General features: G+C 45.7%; 1 protein-coding gene across 1 annotated transcript in view; it reads right to left on the bottom strand.

The window, feature by feature from the left end:
* The window catches only part of DAO (D-amino acid oxidase), a 431,100-nt gene extending 407,654 nt beyond the window's left edge, over positions 1 to 23,446 (bottom strand). The window contains exon 1 of the mRNA XM_069619455.1: positions 23,313 to 23,446. The gene's annotated coding sequence lies outside the window, so the exon portion shown is untranslated. The remainder of the gene's footprint in view (positions 1 to 23,312) is intronic.
* Between the last annotated feature and the right edge of the window lie 234 nt (positions 23,447 to 23,680).

The following is a 23,680-nucleotide window of genomic DNA, read 5'->3' on the forward strand; positions in this document are numbered from 1 at the left end:
CACTGCCTCACTCTGCAAAACCCTAGATTCACAGTAACTGTCTTCAGAGCTCACTTCACCCCCAACTCTCGGCCAGGCAACCCAGCCACCCGCTGCTCCAATCTTTATATAGATTTTTAAATAAAATGTATATTCACTTATAACAAATCATCACACATAGTATCAAAAACATCCCACTTTATATAAAATATACAGTTGATGTAAAAGCGATATCATTTTGTATATAATTTTTTATCAAATTTATATTAAGTTTATATGAAAACCATATCAAAAGTGGGAGGGACTAAGATCGGAAACAGGGGGAAATGTCCACCTGTCAATATTTTGACCTGCGAAAAAAGGGGGCCCCTTCTACTATTAATATATTCTAAACAAACATTGTTTCTGTATCCTGCAGTCACCCCGAGGAGATCGCCTGCAGCCATTCATCCACACAGCGCCCCTTCCCTGTAGCCATACAGCGACCCACATGAAGAGGTAAGCCCTCATTTGGGCTTGTGTGTTCATTTACTGGCAACATCATGCGTGTGCTCTGCACCACGGCTAAAATTCACGTTTATATTTCCTGCCTGCATACTAAGATCTGGAAGCCCATTTCTTTAGGCATACACGTGTGTGCGCACTCTCTGCCAATGCATGCATTATTCTTGACTCTTTCCATGATGGCCGCCCTCATCCTCGGCACCGGAGTGCCTCAGAGGGCTGTATAGGTTGCCATGACGCTTCACTGGACACAAAGCTCCTGATTAGCTGCCCCGCTATTATTCAGACCAATTGCAAGCCTGCAGGCAAGGAAAGCCGGCCCCCAGCAAAGGCCCACAAGAAAGGCCCTATCTCAGCCTGTCTGAGCATGGAGGTGCTCTGCCGCATACAATCTTCTGATGGCTCTATGAGAGAGTCCTGTCACGTGGTAAGCTGCCAGTACGCTCCTCCACCTTCCTGGACAATAACCCTTCATCTTACAGCTTCTGGCTCTTCCTTTCAGCTCACTGACAGCTTATAGCCAACCTCTAAAAACATCAACACCATCTAACATACACTGAAAGCGCCTTTGTTGGAATGAAAAACTGATTCTAGGTGTTTTCACATCCTGCAGTCTATGCGTTTTGTGCCTCAAGAGTGCCTTTGTCTAAAAACTGAATCTAGGTGTTTGCACATCCTGCTCGTTTTGTGCATCAAGAGTGCCTTTGTCTAAAAACTGAATCTAGCTGTTTTCACGTCCATGCAGCCTGTTCGTTTTGTTCCCCCCTACTTGAGGCGTTGCTTTGCCAGTCTATGTACCCATACCTATTTGACTCACATGCTGTCTGATGTAGCCCCCCGTAACATGAGGTGAGGCCTTGCCAGTTTGTGTACCCATACTTGTTTAAAACACATGCTGTCTGATGTAGCCCCCTGTAACTTGAGGCAAGGCTTTGCCAGTCTGTGTACCCTTACCAATTTGACTCACATGCTGTCTGATGTAGCCTCCGATAACATGAGGAGAGGCCTTGCCAGTTTGTGTACCCATACCTATTTGACTCACATGATATGATATGATAGGTTATTTATAACACGCTTAATACCCAGAGGTTTGTAAGCGCAGACCCGGGGATCGAACCGGTGTTGCTCCGTGTTGTCTTGCTTCCAAGGCAAGCATGTTGCCGCTGAGCTATCCTCCCTCGACACTGATGTATGCTCTCTGATGTAGTCCCGCGTAACACGAAGTAAGGCTTTACCAGTCTGTGTACACACACCTTCTTCCTCGTCTGTAACTACATGCGTATTCCTGCACTAATCTACCATGTACCTCTGTAACTAGTGCCTAGATGCTGTCGGGTTTTGTGCGCTGAAATAAATGTAGAAATAAATAAAATAACTAAATAAATAGTCAAAGCCAGTAGTTTAGGCTTTTGAAAAGGCTCTGCATGGGCATTTGGCAGACATTCGCCATGTGCAATACACTGTTTTTGACAACCCAGGTAATCACATCATTGGCCATGTGCTGCGAAACTAGATTGGCAGTGCACCTCCATCCTTTATGCTGCGAGTTCACACTCTGCTCTCCCCTCGGCTCACAGAGTATGCAGTCAAAAGCATTCTGTAATGTGTTAATCCTTTTTCATGTTGATAATTAACCTAGAGAAGGATACATACAGCCTAGGAGTCCTTAGTTCAATTGATCAACTCAGCACTCGCACAATAATGTTCATGGAAACAGCTGGCAATTGGTGGCTGTTGCAACAATCAGTCAAAATTAATAGGAAAAAAGAAGCATTAGAAAAAAATGAGGATCTCTGTTGTTTTATTGATCCAGTCTTCCACAAATGTGTGCCCTGTAAGTATGCCTGTTTTCTTGCCCCCTCCCCTTCCATTAATAGGGGGTTCCCAACAAACTCCCACATTCTCCGTCCAGTAGCTGCAGCAGGTGACTTATTTTTCTTGGAGGGGTGTAAACATTTCCCATCAATGTGCCTGCGGAAACAAGCTTAGTGAGAGAGCCCTAACTAAACAAAAGGGCCGTGAGGAGAAATATTTTAAAACAATCACTTGTGTATTTTAAAGCATACAGGTTAAAATCAGTTTAGTACATAACACATGAAGAAATCCAAGAAATGCCAGGTCATCAACAGTGCGTCAGAGCATTTATCAACACAGTTTCAGTATTCTGTCAATGCTTTCCATACTATCTGTGCCTAAGCAGCCCATGCTGACTTTGCCAACATATACCAATATCCCCACATTAGAATATACTCATGTTTTTGCTATTCCCATAATGCCAGTAATGATAGTATAAGAAAAGATGTCCATTCTGGCTGAACCAATATAGGCTAGTACCCCCACATAAGAACATACTCATGCTTTATTTGACCATGAGGCCAGTAAATATTCTATGCCTCTGCAACTAAATATGTCTGTGCTGGTTACACAAATGAAGGCCACTAGCCCCACCTAAGAACAGTCCTCCTTTTGGCTTTGCCCATAATTCCAGTAAATATGCTATGCCCACCACTATAAGAAAACATGCCCATGCTGGTTGTACCAATATAGGCCAATATCCTCAATAAAGAATCCCCCTTATTTTGGCTTTGCCCATAATGCCAGTAAAACTGCCATGGCATTGTAAGAAAATATGTCCATACGAGCGGCACCAATGTAGGACAGTAGCCCTGCTTAAGAACACTCATCATGTTGGCTTTGTCCATAATTCCAGTAAACATGCCATGCCCACCACTGTAATAGAACACAGTCAAACTGGCTGTTCAAATTGAGGCCAGTATTTCCTCTTCAGAGGATTCGTCATGTTGACTTTGCCCATAATCCAAGTAAAAATGCTATACCTTTGTAAAAATACATGTTCATAGGGCTTTACCAATGTAGGGTTGTAGCCCTACATAAGAAAATGCATCATGTTCAAATGGGATGCACAACACTGTAGGAAAACATGCCCAAAGTGGCTGTTCCAATGTAGGCCAATATCCTCACTTAAGAACGCTCCTCATTTTGGCTTTGCCCATAATGCCAATACAAATGCTATGACACTGTATGAAAACATGTCCAAACTAGCTCCACCAATGGAGGCCAGTAGTCCCTCTTAAGAACACTCATCATGTTGGCTTTTCCCACAATGCCATAAATAGACATGCCACTTATGAAAATGCATCATGGTGACTTTGCCCATAATACGTGTAAAAATGCTATGCCACAGTAATACAATATGTTGATACTCCCTGCACTAATATCGGTTAGTAGCCACACTTAAAACACTAATCATGTTTGCCCAAAAAGTCATTAAAATTGTTTTCCCCCACTCTGTAAGAAATCATGACCATTCAGGCTTTTCCACTGTTCACCAGTATCATCACATAAGAACATAAGAACATTTATCATGTTCGCTTTGCCCATAATGCCAGTAAAAAAGCCATGCCTCTGTAAGAAAATGTACTTACTGGCTGAACCAATGTAGGCATGTAGGAGAGTATCCCTCCTTAAGAACCATCATCATGTTCACTTTCCCATAATGCCAAAAGAAAGATATGCCTACCACTGTGACCAATGCAGGTAATCACCACATAAGAAGACTCATCATGTTAGCTATGTCCATAATGCCATGAAAAATGCCATGCCACTGTAAGAAAGCATATCCATATTGGCTGTACCAATCTAGCCCAGTATGTCCACGCAAGAGCACTCATCATGTTGCTTTTGTCCATAATGCAGTCAAAATATATGTCACTGTAAGAAAACATCCCCATACTGACTGTACTAATATAGACCAGTAGCCCCACTTCAGAACACCCATTATGTTGGCGCTGCCCATAATGCCAGTAAATATGATTTGCCACTGTAAGACATGTCCATATATTTTTAGCACCTACAGAGCCTCTCCCCAGCTGCCCATGCACCCAGGTCGTGGCCAGTGCACACATTTACACACATTCACACTGTACTCTCATTCTCCCATTCCTATGCACACTCATACGCTACATTTGCACTGCATTCTCATTCTCCCTTTCATTCATGGACCTATATTCTACATTACACACTACACTCTCAAGCTCTCATTCAGACACACACACTCATATTCTTCATCACACACACACTGCACTCTCATGCACATGTTCACTTACACATACACAGCCCTTCACATATATGCACATGTATACATACATACACAAAGGTTTGTTTCTTTCCTTACCTGCATGACGCTGCAGGACTCCTGTTCCTGCCAGAGTCACCATACTTTGTGTGCCTGGCCTGCAGCTGTCGCACACCCTGCACACATGACCCAGGAGGTATGAATCAAGCGCCTCTTACTTCCTGGCTATTGACAGGCATGGTGGAGCTGCATCACCTCTGAATCGTGCCCACACCCTTGTAATGCTCTGGAAGGTTCAATAGCGGCCCGTATACAAAAGGCCATGCAGTGCTGGGAAAGCAAAATACCCCAGGCCAGCACGTCCATCGGACATGCACAGCTGAGGAATACTCCACGACAGCTAAGCTATCGCAGGATCAGGTCCTTGGCTGAGGGAGCGTTCCGTGTTTTTACTGGTCTTGCAGGTATAATAATAATTGATATTCTTATTATGGCTCCACCATACTGGGTGGCAGGTCAGCACCCCATCACCCACTATGGACAAGCCACCACTGTCTCCATGTTGTTATACATTTCTCCTCCTATACGTACATATTTTCCTGCATTCGAAATGGGATTTTATGATCCTGGTTCGAATTCAGGAAGTTTTGCACTTTTTCGCTGAATAATTTTCGTCTATACAGAATATTCCCGAAAATGAGCAAAGAAAAAAAAAGAGAAACGCTATGTTAAAAATGGTGACATTGTTGTAGACACCTAAAAGTAGGGGTATTCTGGGATTTTAAGGGAGCCTTCACAGTACCTGCTCTACAAGTACATGGAAAAAGAGTCGTTGCATTTTAAATTGTTGTACACTGTTGATAATCCACATGTTTTCTTTTTTATGTAATACATTTTTCCATATTATTGTAAAGATGTGTATCGTTTCATTGCCTGCTAGCTCATTTTTGAGAGTACAATGCCCTAAATAACTTGAATTAAGATAAATGCAAAAGGACTTGAAACGCTTTACACAACAGAACACACTAGACTGACTAGAGACACCTTTGCCATAATCTCACACAAGCAGCAGCACCCTGATTCCTGGAATTATTTGCGTGTAAAACGTGGATTTGCGTGCTATTCTGCCCGCAAATCCCCATTAGTCAGACAGGGATTTGCGGGGGGGGGGGGAGAGATCGGCACGCAAATCGTGTTTTATTGCAAACTCTTCCATGAATCAGGGCTTGAAGGTCGTCCTGTACATTTAATGATCGACCAAAGGTAGGATAAACTCCGGCCAACTACATGTTAACGAGCTATCATTGAAATAACAATACACAGCACGTTCCCAGGGGTAGTAACCCTGGTCTTTCCCGCACCCAACCGATTCATGGAATTATTTGCGTGTAAAACTGGGATTTGCATACCATTCTGCCTGTAAATCCCCATTCATCAAACAGGGATTTGCGGGCAGAATGGCACGCAAATCCCAGTTTTACACGCAAATAATCTATAAATCAGGGTCACAGACAGTGTCAAGGGCAATGCCTCGAACCCATAGCTGCCAACATACAGTTTCATGCGGGTGTCTTTGAGCAGGTCCTGGTTGTTGCTTCTAATTGCATGTTCAAACTCGTAGTTTCGTTTTTCCCATTGTAAGGGTGGGCCTACAAGTCCCACCATGCTGTGCGAGAAAAAAACAGGACTGGCTCGAAGAGACAGTCATGGAACTGGGCAAGGTGGGAGCTGTGTGAACGCAACAGTACTTACATACATCCAACTAGAAGCCACGTCTTTGGCCGCAAAAAACACATTGATCAAAGCACCAGCCCTAATCATTCAGGATAACGCTGAGCATGCGTACATCCAATTGTACTCCCACAGACCACAGTAGACAGAACAGCGGAACGGGAGGGACATCGTAGTCTCCATCAGGGCTGTCAGCAACCCTTTGCTAAATAGACTGCACCCTTCAGTCCCCCACCTGTTCACCAAAACACATACATAACAAGAATGCACACCGTAAGTGGGAGTGTTATGAAACAACACAAAATAAATGCATGTGAATGTCTTTGTTCCCTTGACTCCCTTCATCCCTTTCCCCCAATCAAGGTATCCATGGGGTTAGTCATTCCTGGGTACCCTAGCTATACAGTGCCGTCTTTAGAAATCAACATTAGGGGGTGCAGACCAGTGGGCCCAAATAGAATAAAGGGGGCTGGTGCATTGGCACATCAAATAAGGGTCTAACAGGCCTATTGCTTTAAGTAGACATTTACTTTACCAAGCTGGCTAAAAAGGTGACATCATGGAAGTTCAGAGTAGGTCTAAGATAATACAAGTTTCCAATCAAGGTAATTAAGTGAACTCATGTTAAACAGTTGCAAAAAGGCCCTCAAAAAGTATTTTTACTGTTTTTACTGTGTGTTTTTAACACGTTTTATCATTTTTGCTCTAGCTTTAAAATAAATTAATGACTAATTACATAGCAAATGAAATTAAGACTCTGCAATCAACCCCACTCTTCACTTTCATCCGGTACCTTCAAGGTCCAACTCACACCACATGGAATGGCACCCCCACCAAATGTACATATTACAACACCACCCTGACAGATCAATGGTCCTCCTTAGAGTGCCCACTCAGTGCTTTGAACAGGTAAACCATATCTTTTTTTATTATTATTGGTTTGCTTGAATTTAATCAACCATTCAAATTGTTCACATCTTTAAAACCAGTACAACAATACAAAACGAAATAAAAGCAAAACAAACAGGTTAAAATATTCACTAAATAATCACAAAATAAGGCTCCATATAGTGGTACAAGATGTGCAAATAAAGATATTTTTTTTAAAAAACAACAATACAAGGCAAAAACAGCACGAGAAAAGTGTGACAAACTCAGTATAACACTTTTAGGTCAGTGAACACAATAGAAAATGGAGAGCATCATTATTTGTCAAATACAGAGATATAATTCCCAATTTCTAAATGCAAGCTTTCCAAAGAATTAACTGCTGCTATTTGAATCAGAAGATAAGAACTAATCAATATCTTGTTCACGTTCTGTTGTTATCCATCTTGATGAGCTGTTGTTACTGTTCTGGGTTCCATTTTATGATGATGGAGTGGTGTCAAGACACCTATGTTTGATGGGGAGAGAAGGCTGGGGAGACTGACCCGACTGGGTTCGGCTCTCTAGGGTGTTTTTGATGTGAGCGTTGTGTAGAGGTGTTTTGCACATGTCAGTGAGGATGACCCGAATGGGTCAGTTTCTATTTGGTCCTGTTTGTGAGGGTGGTGCTCTGATCAGTCTTTGTGTCCAGATTTGTGATGGATATTATGTTGTTCAAATCCAAGTGTCCCATCTCTTGAGAGTTGCAGGACCCTGCTAGTTCTACTAGTTCACCCTGCTAGTGATTCTGGTAGGTGTTATGAGTCCTAGCCTGGCGAGGCTAGAGGTTGAACGTGCTCCTTGATCCGGTCTTTACAGGGTGCTAGTTTGTATTTTGCAGTATAGTGCACAGCCAGGTTTGATACATTTTCCAAAGACTAGGTGATCGTCCTCTGTGCGGAGTAACCTGGGCATTGAGTTCCATAATTTGGTTGATAGGAAATTGAAGGAGGATCTTCAAGGTACTCAATTTATCTGTTTCTGAAGGATGAACGCCCATGTTCTAAAGGGCTGAATTTAAATGTGTAACTTTAATTTGCATTCAGGTGTCAGTGATGAACCCTTAATTAGTCTGAAATAAATGCAGCCAGAGATGCTTGGTTTGAAGAAATGTGCCCACACTATCTCTGCACTACAAACCCTATTCTGGTGCCTCTGGAGTAAAGCATCATCTTTCAAACTTTGGGCTTGGCTAACTCAGAGAGAATAATGTGCTCAGGGCTGCAAATACCATGAAACTATAGCCTGCCCCAGAATCTAGGGGACCTTGAGGAATTCCATGAGGCCAGGCGGAGCGGTGGGCTCCCGGGATCGATGCTGGAGGCGCTGGTTATAATATTACCTAAGGAGAGGAGGTATCCTGCCGAGTGTGCCTCGTATCGCCACTTATCCATGAACAAAGTAGATGTGAATATTCTATGCAAGTTATTAGCCATTTGATTGGTGCCAGTTATGCAAAACTTAGTGCAACCGGATCATACTAGGTTCATACCAGGGAGATCAACAGTGCATAACTTAAGGTGGCTCTTTCTGGTTCTAGGAAAGCATAGGGACTCAATGGAACTGCTGGCCGTGGTCAGTCTTGATTCATATAAAGCATTTGATTCAGTCAACTCAGAGTTCCACTGGAGGGTTTAAGGAAAAATGGGACTGTGGGATCAATATGTGCAATGATTGAGGTTATTGAGCGGTGGGTCGGCATCCAGAGGGCAGGTTCATGCAGTGATCCCTAGTTCATGGCAAGTACAGAGGGGCACGAGGCAGGAATGCCCACTGTCTCCATTGATTTCAGCTCTGATTATCGAACTGCTGAACAGGGTTCATAGGAGACATGAGGGAACAGGCCTGGGCACTGTATATCGTTGTATGCAGACGACGTGCCTCTGCATGTGCTGAGTCTCCTGGTTAATCTGGAACCTGCCATGACAATGATGGCAGCATTTGGGTAGTTATCAGGGTTAGTTGTTAACAACTCTAAGTCGGCCATCTATACTGTGGGATGTTTTTACACCACTAGTCCAGGCCCTGCAACATTCCTGTGCATTGCTTGCATTAGAAACATCAGAAATTGCCGCTGGAAAGCATGCTGCTCGCTAAAAATCACCCAGAAGTGCGCAGTGAAAATCTGAAAAATAGGCCGCCATCCACTTTTGCCTATGTCAGTGGTAACACAGGAGATCACTGCCAAAACCCATCATTTGGCTACCCACAGAGCAAAATGACTGCAAAAGAAACACAGAGCTGTGTGGAAATCCATTTTTCTTGGTTGTCAAATCTACAAAAATCATGGCTCACAAACCACCCAAAAGATCCAACCTCCTTGTTGGGTGCTGAACATCATTCTACTTCAAGAATCCACATAAATATAATGTCAGCAGAAGTATATGTTATCAGGACAAAATCCACTTTTGAAGATGGTTGCTGGAAAGAAAGATGTCAAAAATGGGTGCAATATCGTTACTCACCTCCGTCAGATGCTGGTGATCTCTAAATCTGACAGGTAAAACTTGTGTCTCAAAAGCTAAATATGCCAAAGAAGGGACTTCCATCAAATGCAATATCGGGTGCCACACATAGATTTTCATGTTGAAAAAGACTGTAATTGAAGATATGTTTGCTTATTTTAAATTCGTAACTGTAATTTTTCACAAGGAACAATGTCACAATTGACCATAAGGTAATCTGATTCAGCTAAACTCCAAGAGGTTTCCCACACTGAGCTTCAAACACATTCCACAACCTTCTCCCTAAACAAAGGAATCTTTTCCCCTGTGCTCTGCTGAGTATCTGACAGGCAAGTGTGAAAGGAAATGGGAGGAGCACTCTGGCATGTTGCTCTGAGTGAAGACAAAGGACTCCCTTGAGCTGAATGAAAATGCTAATTCGGGTGTAACTGACACCAACTGCCCAGGAAGACAAGCCCATGTGACTCTCTGACTCAGCCAAGCCTTGGAGGCGGGCCAGACTGAAAATGTGGATTTGAAATTGAAGAAACTGTATGTTTGAGAAAAAAGACTTATAGCAAATTGTACTGAACTGATAAAAATATGGGATTTATAGGTTATTAAAATGAAAAATTCGCCCACAGTTTAAAACTAATCTGGAATCTGTGTGACATTCAGAGACTGAACCACGTAAAAGTTCATATTTTAGCTATTGTGATTAATTTAGGAACATGAAAAGTTACAGGAATATGCCCAGAGAGTATTTGCATGCATGTGTACAAATTGGTACAGAACTGACACTGAGTAATTGCCCAAAAGCGTGAAAAACTGTCATTTGTGAACCAAAACTCGTAGGAAGATAAGATTTTGACAGAAACGTACCTTAGTCAATCTGTCATGTAATTATGTATTATTGACAAGTTGTGCATATTGGGAATGTGTTTTTTGGGAAAAGTAGAATTTCTGGGTAAGAAGAAAGGGGAGGGATTTTTTCTGGACCCTAAACACTGTGTCACTCTGACACATGATGACACATCATGACACACTGTTCCCTTCTCAAATCAGGAGAGGGGGAATTCTCTGACCTATCAGATCCTTAGAGGGTTGGGCTTAGTAGAATCAACCTCCCCACCCCTTTGGAAGATGGATAAATAGGGACTGTTGAGGACCCAGAAGGACATTCACTCATCAACTGATCCACTGGCGAAGCACCCTGCAGGAAGATCCAGACTCCAGAACCTAGATCCAGACTCCAGAACCAGAATCCAGACTCCAGAACTCTGAAGCAGAAAGGCCAATCCAAAAAGCGGAACCCTTCTCAGCTGGCCTTTAGAATCTTTTTGCAACCTAATTCTAACCCCAAATTTTCAAGGGGTACAACAAAATCCAACAGTCTGGCTGAGCTGTTTTGCTGCTTCTGGCCAAGAACACGTGCTAGAATCCAGAGATCCAAACCGGTAGAGCAGTGCTGTAACCTAGAACCCGTCAGATCCAGTCCAAGAGGCCATGTAGACCAGAGTGCCTTGCTGAGAGCAGAACCAAGCGCCTGAGGCCTGTCCGGTGTCGAGCGAATCCCAGCCAAAACCTTGACCAGATCTTTGACGGGCCCATTCCATTCCAAAGCCATAGTAGTGAGTATTTAGTATTGAACTGTCCATAGCCATCTCTTAGTTTAATCCTATTCAATCCATTTCAACCTATCCAGAACTGCATTATAGAATCTTGTGTCCATCCTGAATCCTTCTCATTATATAGTCTTGTGATAACTGTAGCGATAATTCATCCTTGCGCTAAATATATTTTCTAAAGAAAGTCAAGTGTCCTGGCGGAAAAAAGTCGGAGCGGAGGCGCCGCTGCTCTGGTGGCTGGCTGTTGGGTATCTTGCATCTTCATAGCCTCTTAGTATAAGCCTATCATTGTTGGTAAATCTTCAAAAGTGCAATCCCCTTTTGTAAAATCTTGACCCTTTTTGAGAAAAATCGACCTTCACTAAAACCTCTGTAACTTTTGAACCGTACGTCCTAGAAACGAACTTTAAATGTCATTTCGAAGCTAACATCCTCGGCATTAAAATGAACTAAGAACCGCATTCCAACTACTTTCCGTAATCGCATTTCCCGTGCACAGAAACGTTGCAGCGAATTTGCATTTGGCTCAATTTCACCACATGTAAAAACAGCTATTTCTTACTTTTAACTTCTGAATTTCGTTTTCCATCTGCTAATCATTCTACAATCATTGCTAGTGTTGACCTGAACCAATCCAAAGCAACTCTCACTAGTTCTGAGTCCCAGTTAGCAAATTAAAATCAGTTTTAGCATTTTTCTCATCACTTCATATTACATTCAAAAGCATTTGACCTGTTTAAAATCATCCTGTTCTCTCTAAGCTTGCTGGGGGGGAATCGGGATTGAAACTGCAATTGTTGATTGTTATTCCTGATAGCTGTGTGCCCTCATTCCATCTCTTCATATTGCATATTGGGGGGAGTGAGTAGTGACAGGGGGAAAGAGTGATCATATTGTCTTTTGATTGAAGTCATATCAAGTTTTATTTCTGTGTTGCATTCTTTCCTATCATTGCAACCATACAAAGATTCTCTGCTACATTATTCACCCTATTCCTACTCCTAATTGTTTAAAGAGATTGTGTATATTGTAATATTACCCATTTCTGATCATTACATAAATATTCATAAGTGTGATATTCAGATATTATTCATATTTATAAAAATGTGATATATATATTGTTCAATTCTTCAAATAAATCTTTTAATTTGCAAAACTTCTTGGCTCATTGAGGCCGGGGGGATTCAAAGAGAGGGGCGTTATATAAGGGTACATCATCCAGAAATAAAAGAACATTAGACATAAAAATATATAAATAAGGGTTTCCATTGGGCATCCCATACTAGGAATTGACTTAGGTGGAGTGCTGGGTTGAAACCGCTTACAATATGTTACCCTGGTAGGTGGGGATGGGATTGGGGCGGTTTGGAATGGGGATCCCAGAGGAGGGTTTCAAATATTTAGGGATTAAGATCAGTGTGGACTGGGATTGGATGTAACGGCACATGTTGATAAGTTATTGGATGTGTTTGGGGAACTTGCAGACTTCTGGACCAGGTTCCTGATCTCCCTGGTGGGCCGGATGGCCTTGGTGAATATCATTATGGTCCCCAGATATCTGTTTCTTGTGATGCCTATGGAATTGAAGGCTGTGTGTTTATCAGCCCTCCATGGAACTCTGTCTCGGTTATTATAGAAGGGAGAGACATTGCAGGTTGCTTTGGAAACCCTGCAGCTCCCGGCGGGTAAAGAGGGAATTGGGGTTGTAGATTTTAGAGTCTATTATTGGGCTTCGCTACTGCAGCATGTGATGGATTGGTTTGTGCAGCCGCATGGGGCCCGTATTATGGGTTGGATTGCAAGTGAATTAGCACTGAGTCAGGTGCTGTAATTGTTAGGGAAGCAGGGCAGGAATCTTGGGAGGCCCCTGACTCTGATTGGCATCATCGTCCAAGTTTGGTGGATGGCCCCAAAGGAGCTGGTCACTGTTCAGAGATTTTCCTTTCTGCCTGCAATATCTCTAAATTGTAGTAGATTAAGGCTGGCAACTGGAAGGGCACAGGGGACCAATGCTGGACATCTGGGATGTGGGGGCCTGATTTGTGATGTGTACAAGGAGGATAAGGCCATCATTTATAAGGAGTTTCAAATTGCTCATACTTTGATTCGACTTAATTTTGGGGATTTTGCTACATTGATGGCAGAGTTGAGGGACGCATGGGACAGGTTCCCAGCTACAATTTGCATGCATGAGTGAATATGGCTTTGCTACGATTGGTGGATGGAGAGATGTCTCTGAGCTGTATGCAGCAGACAGGGCTGAACGCGATGTCTCTGCTAACAAATTAAGGTTGAAGTGGGAAATGGACTTTGGGTCTCAGTTCACAGATGAGGTGTGGGGTAGGGTTCTCGGGCACGTGAAGCAGGTTTCCAGAAATGCCTGTTTTCAGTGGATACAATATAAGATTGTGCGAATGGCATATATAGAAATGGCCAGGGCAACCAAGATGGTATCTCAGACAGATAGGAACTGTTGGAGGTGTAGGAGGGAGAGGGGGACCTTCTTACATATGTGGTGGGGGAGTGATTGGCTGACGTGTTCTGGGAAATGGTAGTGGAAGAACCTTTCGTGTTGGTGGCAGTGAGGACGCAGCTAACCGTGCAACAATGCTTGATGGGGCTTGCGACACTCGGGAAGGGTAGTAGAGGAAAGACTGTGACCAGGGTCAGGGCATTGGGTTTATTGCTAGCCAAAAGGGCAATTGCTAAGGCCTGGAAGTTGGCTGGGGGTCCCAAAATTGGAGATTGGTGTACGGTTGTATGTAAATGGCTCAGTGCAGAAAGGGACTTCGGAGACCACATGGTATCAGAGGATGAGGGGTAATCGCGGCATTCAGCATGGCATGAGGTTTGGGACACTCTGGGGAGACGTTCAGACTTTAAACTGCCTCAGACCACGAAATATTTCTTTGCCGGCTGGGGTTTGAAGAGTGACCCATGCGGGATGGGGAGCCAAGAGGGGGGAGGAATGGGGGATGGGATTTTTGGACTGGCGTTATGGGAGGTGATTTTTGAGGTTTGGTCTTCTATGGCATACTTGTGTTGTTGTTGATGCATTGAATGTATCCTACTAACATTAGTTATGTTGTTTTGTATGCACCCACATACTAGTTGTGTATGGAAAATTGTTTTAAAAACGTAGTTTGCAATTTCCCTACCTATTCTGTATGCTGCAAGCTTTCCCTTCTACTGCCCATGCACTCATGCTGTCTGTGCTGCACTAAACCTCCCCATCAGCATCAGACTTGCCCCTACGTTCCTACAATTCCGAAAAGTGCCCAAGACCCACCTCTTCAAGGAGTGTCTCCTCCTCAACACCTACGCCATCACGTCGCCCCTCGGGCCACCAGACTCGCTAGATGCCGCCCACCGCTCTCTTCCCGCCACCAGGTACAGCTGTACCCCTTCTCTGTCCCCCTCTGTATCCTGACCCCACTGTGTATGATCATTCGGAATCTTCAAGGCCTAAGAATGATTGCTGTATTCCCTTGTTCACTTCCTGCCTTGAAGCGCTTTGAAGCACGTCACCTGTGTATACGTGTTATATAAATAAACAATAAATAAATAAATAAATAAATCTGTCCTGTTGTTACCACTGAAAGGCGCTCCGTTATGCATCTGTAATGTTGTACACCTCTGTAAAGCGCTCTGTTTTGTATCTGTATTGGTGCATACCTCTGTAAAGCGCTCCGTTGCTTCTCGAAGCTAGGACCACGCTCAATAAATAAAATAATAATAATAACAAAACCTCTGTTGGAGGCTGGGGCAGGGGTATTTGCAATAATCCATGCATTTGCTGCATGCGTTGAATATTACATTTTTTAGCGAGGCCCTTCTACCCCTAGACTACCTCTAAAGATGATATATCTCTTTTTTATGAGCATATTGATGGTTGTAACATATTTGTTACACAGTGTATAATTGCTTTCGGGACCCTTCCGTCAGTATTGTTGTACTGCAATTGTAGTTTTCATTTCAGACTATAAAGCCTGGTTTAAAGGTACCAGAATGCTATGTTTTGATGAGAACTGGTTTACCATCAGACACCTGGCATGCTCTCATTTGAAATGTGTTCAATAGTACCGCATGTGATAGCAAGTGGCGTGTCCAGACTCTTTTGACTGGGGTGGCCCAAGTGGGGCACTGACTTATGTAGGGGCGGTATGAAGTACAACCGCACACAAACGTAATGATCATAGTTTAGGATAATGCGGTGGCACCTAGAGTGGCCAATCAGATTCCAGGGGTAGCATGTGCCACCCCAGGCCACTCCCTGGGGCACGCCACTAGCGATAGTCACCTGCGCTTAGTCGTCATTGATGAAGGCACGCAGCTTGTTGCTATGTATGATATGCTTACAAGCAAGAGACAGGATGCCTTGAAGGAGAAAACATCACTCATGGTTTACCTAACAGCAGGCACTCAGCTAGTTAGAGATGGTGTTTAGCAGAAGAGACGTCAATGACAGCTCAACTTCAAATAGTATGCAGTCAAAAACAGTCAGTTTAATATGATCAGTTTCAAATGATAGGTAGTCGAAGGCAGTCTAAGCGATGAGATTGACCCAGGCCCCGGGCCGCATGAAATGCGGGACGATAGAGGGTCTGGGAGGTTAGGCGCGGGGTGGGGGAAAACGGCGCGAAAGCGTAGGGAGGGGCGTCCGAATGGCGCCACAAGAAACAAAAGCCCAGGAAGGGCAGGAAACGGCACCTGGTAAGGTGCGAATTGTAACAGCAAGAGGTCAGGGGGTAACCCGGCCGCCCCCAGGAAGGAACAAAAGGCTCGGGGGGTATAAGTAAGCCTGGGAAAAGGAGAGGCGGCACAACCTGGTAAGAGTTCACCTCTTTCGGGTAGGCTCTTGGTACCTGGAGAAGGGGAAGGAAAAACGTTTGCTCTTGCGGGCTCACGCGTTTTCTACCTCTCTAGAAGTTGAGACTACTGCGGCGGCCACAACGACACCGGAGCGGGAGAGAAGGATACTTTTGCAGTTGCCAAACGGAAGCACGACCGACAGAATTCAGACGAGAAGGATGGCGGAAGGAAGAGCGAAGAGGGCCCGAGAATTCTCAGAATGGGCAAGAAAGGCGGAGAAGGAGTATGGAGCACAATGGGTGCTAGAAGTAATGTAGAAAGAAGAAAGAGCGAAGGCAACATCACCTCTGCTGTTCATAGAGCACAGCAGCAGCGAAGCCGAAGTACCACAAGGTCAGAAAAGGGGGAGAGCGGAATCGAAAAGAACAGAGGAACAGACGGAGACACCGACCAAGAGAAAGAAGAAAGATAAAAAGAAAGGTACTGTGAATAATAATGTGGGGAATAAAATAGTAAAAATGTTAAAAAATTGCGTCACGGTTTCGGGTAAGTCGCCCAGAACCAACGACAAGAAGAGCAGACGGGGGAAGAAAAGCAGGGAAGAGTGGCAGGGAAATTCATCAGAAGAATCAAGCAGTGAGGACGAAGAAAGGGATCACCTAAAGGCTTGGGTAAAATGGAGAGGAGTGGTGAGCAAGGAAAGGCGGAGTGGGGTAGGGGGGGCAGGGGCAGAACCCAGAGAGGCCCTGGTCCCTACCCCACAGGGGGCACCAGATGAGCCCATGGCTGGATTATGACCATGAGTTCAGAAAGGAGATGGACTGCTTTCCGGATATGGGCTGGGACGAAGAAAACTTTAACCTCTACATTTTTAACGTGCTAAAGGAAAAATGGGATTCCAAGGAGCGGAGCACAGGGGGACAGCAGAGAAGGCAGTTCTGGCAGAACGATTACAAAACAGATTATAGATCAAATGGCAGAAGGTACGACTCCAGCTATGACAGGAATAGAGACCAGAGTTTTCGGAGCAGAAATTACGGCCACAGAGAGGATGGCAGAGCAGCCTGCCCCCGACAACACAGGGTGGGGGCAGTGGGAGCACGGGGACGGCTCGAGCGGAACCAGGGCAATGCAGGAGCTTTGAAAAAGGAGTACCATGCAGCTGGGGATGGAAGTGCAAATTCAGCCACAAGTGCGAGAGATGCAAGGGTGACCACAGCAGCTCCAAGTGCACAAGGCCGCAGCTCCAAGCGGCAGACGAGACGAGACGCGGAAATGAAAACTGGGGCAGGAAAGGGGCCACGCCGGTGAAAATCGAGAAGATGGAAAGGTGGCTCCGGAAATACCCCGACCAAGAAGCGGCAGAACAAATCAGACAAGGCTTTAGAGAAGGGTTCAACATCCCGTTTGCCGGGCAAGGAGCACAAGACATTCCTAGGAATCAAAAATCAGCAATCAAAAACAGAGGGATAGTGACCAGTAAGATCAGGAAGGAAGTAGAACTGGGGAGGGTGGAGGGCCCATTCACGGCCCTACCATTCAAAGAATTCTTATGCTCCCCGCTAGGGTTGGTGCCGAAAAAAGAGGAGGGGGAATACAGGTTTATACACCACCTGTCCTACCCTCCGGGTGCCTCGGTGAACGACGGCATCGCTCAGAGCGAAGCGACAGTAGCATATTCAGACTTCGAGGAGGCAGTGGAATTGGTCAGGAAAGCAGGGGAAGGGGCATGGATGGCGAAAGCAGACATTAATCGGCATTTTGCCTGTTGCCAGTCAACAGCAGATCACAAAGATGGCTATGTATGCATTGGGAGGGGGAATACTTAATCGACAAATGCCTTCCAATGGGGTGTGCCATCTCATGCGCATATTTCGAGAGGGTGAGTTCATTCTTACAATGGACAGTGGCACAGGAAATGAGGGAGTCCATGATGGTGCATTACCTAGACGATTTTTTATTTGTCGGCCCCAAAGGTGCGGATATGTGCAGGGCAACCCTGGACAAGTTCGTAGAAATAACGAGCGAGTGGGGTATTCCTCTAGCGAAGGAGAAAATGATGGGGCCAACACAGGTTATCCAATTCCTAGGTATAGAGATCGACTCGAACAAGGGGAGGTGTCGGATCCCGGAGGACAAAGTGACGGAGCTGCTACAGACAATAAAAGAACTACAAGGAAGAAACAAAGCAACAGTGAGGGAATTGCAAGCGCTGGCAGGGAATCTGAACTTCGCAGGAAGAGTCATACCTCAGGGAAAGGTGTTCCAGAGAAGGATCGAGCTGAAAACAAGAGGTGCTACAAAGGGGCACCACAGGGTCAGGCTAGGAGGGGGAATAAAGAGAGACCTGGAAGTATGGGCAGACTTTCTGAAAAACTTCAAGGGGGCAGTAATATGGCGCTCACCAGTGAACGAGGAAGGTAAAAGGGTGTTGTTCACTGACGCAGCCGGTGGCTTTGGTTTTGGCGCAATACTGGGGAAAAAATGGTGTGCAGACAAGTGGCCAAAATCATGGCAAATGGCGGAATGGACAAAGAACATAACGCTGCTGGAGCTCTTCCCAATATGGGTCGCGTTATGCGCATGGGGGAGGAGCTAGGGAACAAGGAGTTGGCGGTATGGTCAGATAACATGGCGGTGGTGTATGTGTTAAACAAGGGAAGTGCGTCATGCAGTATAGTATTGGAATTGATGAGGGCAATCACGCTGGAAAGCCTAAAAATGAATACATGCATAAAGGCGAGGCATATCGCAGGGGGAGAAAATGTGGTGGCTGATGCAATCTCTCGCTTTCAGTGGGAGAAATTCAGGGAGCAGAGACCGGACGCCGACAAGGAAAGAACGCCCACGCCGCGGAAGGCATGGGTCCCATTGGAGGCCCTAGAAAGGAAAGCATGGTTGGCCTCAAGGTCGACTCAAAAGAGGTGGGAGAAGAACGGAGAAAAGAAAGGGTCATCGACAAGCTGACCAGAAATGCCCTGACATACAAGACGGGTAAGCAATACGAAAAGCATGTAAAAGATGTGTTGTTGGAAACAGGTGTAAAAGAGGTGGAAAAAATTTCAACTGAAAAAATCTGCGAATTTCTTGAAGGGGCATTTGCCAAAGGAAAAAATAAAAGCTGGGCATCAGCGCACCTGGCGACGGTGGCATATACCACAAAAGTGGCGGGCATACCGGACCCGACTGACATCGATAAGATAAAATACGCTATGAGGGGATGGGCGAAGTTAGAGGGGAAGAAACCAGATAGCAGAAGGCCAGTGAATTTTGGGAAGTTGATAATTTTACTGAAAGTGCTACAAGACACGTGCAGCAGCACGTACGAAACCGCGCTGTTCAGGGCAGCATTTGTGCTAGCTTACTATGGGGCTTTCAGAATAGGGGAACTGGTGGCCAGGAATACGGTGGCAGGAGACGGCCTGGCAAGAAAGGACGTTAGTATGGGTATCAAGGGGATGTCGATAATGCTAAGGAAATCTAAGACAGACCAAATGGGGAAGGGGAGAGCGATAGATCTCAATTGCATCAGAGAAAAGGACCACTGTCCCAGATGCATCACCAAGGAATTCTTAGATCTGCGACCAGAGGACGACGGGCAGTTATTGATCCATAGGGACGGCAGCGTGCTCAGTAGGTACCAGTTTCAGGCAGTATTAAAACAAGCGGTGGCGAAAGCGGGATGGGATCCAGCCGAGTTTGGGACACACTCTTTCAGGATAGGGGCAGCAACCTCTGCGTGGGCGGGGGGCCTGGGAGCAAAGGGGGTGAGATGAATTGGGGGATGGAAGTCACAATGTTTTAAGAAATACATAAGGGAGGAACTGATATGACACTTATCTCCCCCGTTTCCACAGAGGTCGGACCCTACAAATCGGCATGGATAGTGGGGCATTCTTTCATGACCCGGGCAGGCAGGTGGCTGGAAGAGGTGAAGCAAGGATTACATTTCAGGAACACAATTACGTCATGGTGGGGCCTCCCGGGGATGCACTAGGAGGACATCCACGACAGGCTATCGGACCTGATAGGTTTCAGGGAACCCCCCCGAGTACCTGGTTATACATCTAGGGGGGAACGAACTGGTGAGCACTAACAGGGGTAAATTGCAAAGGAATATCTGTGAGTCACTGCATAGCATAGCCCGCAGCTGGTGGAAAACAGAGATTTTTATGTCAGAGATAATACCCAGAAGGATCTGGCATGGGGCACAGAAGAGGCACGCAATTGAGATAGCAAGAAAGAAACTAAATAAATCAGTAGAAAAGTACTGCAAGAGTACAGGGCTGCATTTCATAAGACATGTCTTACACCGGAACAACCCGGACATGTTTCACCAAGATGGGGTGCACCTATCAAAGGAAGGGATGGGTGTTTTTTCCAACAATATTTTTAGGGCACTCCAGGAACGAGGCTGTAGGTAGGGTGCTTTTGGGGGGGACCTGAGCGGGCGTAAGGAACACCCACTCAGGTGTGGCGGCATGTGCCCAGGAACGAAGGCTCAGGGATAACAAGGACTCAGAAGGAGCCTTGAGCTGCTTCGGAACTGGACACAATGTGCCCAAAAGCACATGGCTATGTAATTATTTTTTGTTGTGTTGGATTTTCTGTAAGAAAATAAAATGCCTACGGCCTACAATTTCTCCATACACATAAGTTGTCTGTAACTTATTACTTAAGTAGGGATCTGGTAAGAGCAGCAAAGTGAACCCACACTACTCAGCCTATGACCCAGACCCCGGGCCGCATGAAATGCGGGACGATAGAGGGTCTGGGAGTTTAGCCGCGGGGTGGGGGGAAAACGGCGCAAAAGCGTAGGGAGGGGCGTCCGAATGGCACCACAAGAAACAAAAGCCCAGGAAGGGCAGGAAACGGCACCTGGTAAGGTGCGAATTGTAACAGCAAGAGGTCAGGGGGTAACCCGGCTGCCCCCAGGAAGGAACAAAAGGCCGGGGGGGTGGGTATAAGTAAGCCTGGGAAAAGGAGAGGCGGCACAAACCAGGTAAGAGCTCACCTCTCTCAGGTAGGCTCTTGGTACCTGGAGAAGGGGAAGGAAAAACGTTTGCCACCCAACCCACCCTACAAGAGAAACGGAAGAAGTGGGGGCGCAGGCAGGAGCCAGGACGCCGAGTACTCTCTCGGTACATGGTACAAAAGAAGGGGCAAAGCGGAAGTAAGAACGCCGAGTACTCTTTCGGTACACGGTCCAAGAAAAGAAGGAACAGGCAGAAGAAAGGAACGCTGAGTACTCTTTCGGTACACGGTCCAAGAAACGTCGTAGGCAGCATGTGCCCAGGAACGAAGGCTCAGGGATAACAAGGACTCAGAAGGAGCCTTGAGCTGCTTCGGAACTGGACACAATGTGCCCAAAAGCATATGGCTATGTAATTATTTTTTGTTGTGTTGGATTTTCTGTAAGAAAATAAAATGCCTACGGCCTACAATTTCTCCATACACATAAGTTGTCTGTAATTTATTACTTAGGTAGGGATCTGGTAAGAGCAGCAAAGTGAACCCACACTACTCAGCCTAAACACCCAAAGGAGCTCAGATGCAAAGTGGGCAATCGATGTTTTAGGCTGGCTGAAAATCTTCTGTCTTTTTACAGTTCCTCATAGAAAAATAGATGCTGTAAAATGACACTTACTCATAATCAAGGAGAAGGTGCGGGACATATATGCCCCCAGAGTTAAAATCAAACGTTGCCTCGCCTGACCATACAGCTAGGCAGGGCCGGAATTGGCACCCGCCCCGCTCCCCGTGCGCCCCTGGTCGACAGGTGAGAGAGGGGGCCGTGTCAGGAGCGCCAAATTTGTTTTGTCCCTCCCTGCTCCGGCGCCTCACAGGGGGTTAATCACTGGAGTATGACACTCATAATGAAAACCTCCTCGCTCCCACGTCGGAGCAGGGAGGTAATCATGATGTCACGGGCGCATTTAATACCAAAAGGGTGCCTGCCGCACCTTCTCCCACTCCGCCAGCTCGGAGGAGCCCTTAAAAGACTCCCCCGAGCTGGTGTGAAAGTGGCTAATGGCGCCCTAGGTGGGGAGTCAGGGGGGTTAAGTTGGGCCGGCCGGCTCTGCAACTAGGTTTCTTAAAATCTGATGCCTGGGTAGTATTTGCTTTTGATTGAGTAGTTTCACAAGCAAATAACCTCTTTAGATGTATACCTTGCTATAAACCTCAAAAGAAGGGGCACACAAATTGCAGGGTATTTGTGCGGATAGTCCCAAAAAAACTAAACCGTTTTTTTAAAAACGGGTGAATTTAAGTTTAATAACCATGTGTCACTTTGAAACGTCTTTTTACTATTGTATATTCATTTGTAAGTGGAGCATTTAGCGAGCAGCAGTTTGCCCCTCACGTGGAAAGCCTGCCTTTAACATAGATGGCACCCGCCCCATTGATAATCATGGCCCATATATTCCCGTGGTGTCTGCTTCAGCCAGAAGAAAGAACAGGCTCAGCAAATAAAGAGACTGTTACAGCGCTTGATTGACTGCTAGGTTGTGGGGTGGGCTGAGGGGCTTTAAGACTTCTCTAAGTGTTCTTTGTGGGGTGGGGTACAAATAAGGAGGGGTAAATCAGCCATTAGGGGGAGCAATTGCCCTTTTTTGCTCCCCCTGCAGACAACTATGGCTATGGTAGACATTGTTTCCACACGGTACGGATTTCACATCACATTGCATCAAATAATTCAGTCAAAGGATGCTACAGGCGGCTCGTGCAGGCTTTTTCGGGGGAATCGAGCCCCTTACCTTCCCACTAGAGAGAACATTAAATTAAAGGGAACCTTACCGATTACTTAACAGGCTACTGCGTCTGAATGGCCATAGGGGCTGGGGGAGAATCAGTCACTTGTCAAGTAACATGATTCTGCCGAATCAGTCACGTCAAGTAACCGGATTCTGCCCCAGCCGAGCGAATCCCCTAATCTAATTATAGGCCAGTCAGTGAAAAGGTGCTCCCATTGGCAAGCTGCAGAAGCGCAAGTCTTGCTTACAGCCCCCCACGTTGTATGTGCTTTCCCAAAAGGAGCAACGTTTACATTTACAGAAACACAGAACATGGAGTAGCCCTGTAGAATGTCTTCGTGAGGTGTGGACCCGCTACAAATCACGTAGCTTGTTCCTGGGAGTAAAGGTTGCCACTGCATGATTTGACAGTGCGTATAGTTTTGCATGAACTCACCTTTACAGCCCAAATTCTTGAAGTACCCCAGCCCAGCACTGTCGCTCTGCACACCTGCCTGCGATGAGGAGCCAAAGCTCTCTGCAAGTTCCAACTGCCGGAAGCAGCACCAGCCTTTCATACTAACATGCTGATCTGTCACCAGGCAATATGGCCAAAGGTCGTACTGCCAGGCCGATGCCGTGCTTCCCTGCAGGGTAACAAGGCGCGTGCAGCAAACCACAGCAGTCTATATATGGAGGACAGTTCACTACATGGCACAGCTCAGCACTGGGGGTTCTGCCACTCAATGCCATTCCTTTCCCAAAAAAATATATAATTCACACCTCTGGCTGTCTTCATTCAAGTACCCACCAAGGAGGGAGGTC

Source organism: Ambystoma mexicanum, chromosome 10 (genome assembly GCF_040938575.1).
Source record: "Ambystoma mexicanum isolate Mex_15411 chromosome 10, UKY_AmexF1_1, whole genome shotgun sequence".
Lineage (NCBI taxonomy): Eukaryota > Metazoa > Chordata > Amphibia > Caudata > Ambystomatidae > Ambystoma > Ambystoma mexicanum.